We start from the raw sequence: 1882 nt of genomic DNA on the forward strand, positions 1-1882 counted from the left end.
CTGTCAGTAGATGGGAGGGTGAGGGAGTCAGGGCACTGTCCTGTCAGTAGATGGGAGGGTGAGGGAGTCAGGGCACTGTCCTGTCAGTAGATGGGAGGGTTAGTGCAGCTATTAATACATTTATCAAACTTGATATACCTTCTATGAAACTTTTCTGACTGTATTTGGTTGTATTGTATTTCCAAGTTAACCACATTTTTAATCAGGAATCCCATCATTTTCCCTACTTATTGCTGTCAGGTTAACTAGCCCATAGCTCCGTTTTCTTTCTCCTTTCTTAAACGTTTGAATTTTTTTTTACCTTCCAATAAACTGCTCTCGAAACTAGCAAATGGTAGAAAAGCAAAATCAATGCACATCTCTGCAGGCACCTCTTTAAAAATCCTTTTCTACTGGGATTCGTTAACTCTTAATCTTAACCCTTCCTCCAGTTGTCTAAAATTAATGACTTTCAGTTCTTCATTGTCATTAGACTTTTGTTCCTGTACTTTTTGTTTATTTTCTACTGTGTAAATAGGCGCAAAGTATTTGTTTAATTTTTATTACAATTTCTGCTATCCATGCCTCTTAACATACTTCATTTATTTCACCGACCTCTTCTTTTTGGATAATTGTAAAAGCTCTTCCAATCTGCTTCTCTAGAATATTCTCATATGCCTTCTCCCTTTTGATATTAATCTCTTGGTCATTCTTTTGCTGATTAATTTTTATACACTCGCAAACCACACAATGACTACTCTTTTTGGACAACATTGTGGTTTTTTTTCCTCAATTTAACCTAACATCACTAGTCAGTCGTGGTTTGGAGCTTTTCCTATACTTTTCTAGTGGATTTGATTCTTCGAAGAAATTGAGAATTATGATTTTTTTTAAAATGTTTCCTTTGCTTATTTACTATCACATCTTTTCGTCTGATTTCCTAATCCATAGTTCATCCTTCACTCCACCATGTTGACTTTGTTTAAGTTTCGGATGTGATCATGTCGTTCTGACACATAGAGTTCTATCATATGGTCACTCTGCCCCAGAGGATGCTTTAATATGAGATTAGTGATTGACAATGTCTCACAACATGAGGTTTGACATAGCCTTATTTCTGGTTGTTTCCGTGACATAGTGTTTTAAAATATGTGTTCCAGTTTTAGAAGACACAGTCACAAATTCTGCTCAGTCTGACATCACTTAGTTGATTATGCTCACCTTGATTCATCTCACTTCATTTCTGATGTCAGAATACCTGCCACATGATATCATAAAACAATTCAACTGCTTTCAGAATTCCATTCAGTAATGACTCAACTGGGTCCAACACATCATGAGCCCTTTGAAAACATTGTTTGAGCCATGCTGGTGTTTTGAACGTTTGCTTGGATCATTAATGTGGCCACCTAACTGCTAGGCCTGATTCAAAGGTAAGAAGACATTTTGCTGGAGGAAGAGAGAAGTTTATCTACTCGCATTTCTGTATAAAATAACATGACTGTGCCTAGCTGTCAAAGATTGTAGGTAGTATTATAACACGACGCATGAGACCCGTTTTAAAGTCAATTGGGTGAGGGGGCTAGACACTGCACCATATTGAACAATTTTCTCCAATTTCTGCTGATGCCAGGTAAGAAACACCACAATTATCTAATTATCTAATTGTGTAATTTGTTACACCAAGCAATTTAGACAAAGTAGTAAAAGCATCAACTTGTTACACAAATAAACAGTGAGTCAAGACTCCCTGTATCTCTGTGAGTTTTAGCAGAGGTCCTTTCTCCCCCAAGCTGTCTGTGTGAATACCTGACGATGACGATGATAATGAAGATGTGTCAGTTCTCTGGTGGCTCAGGTGATGTTTCCAAGTTCTCAACTTGCTCGGTGGGAGAGCCTTCCA

Source organism: Rhincodon typus, chromosome 28, assembly GCF_021869965.1.
Source record: "Rhincodon typus isolate 14 chromosome 28, sRhiTyp1.1, whole genome shotgun sequence".
In the NCBI taxonomy this organism is placed as follows: Eukaryota; Metazoa; Chordata; class Chondrichthyes; order Orectolobiformes; family Rhincodontidae; genus Rhincodon; species Rhincodon typus.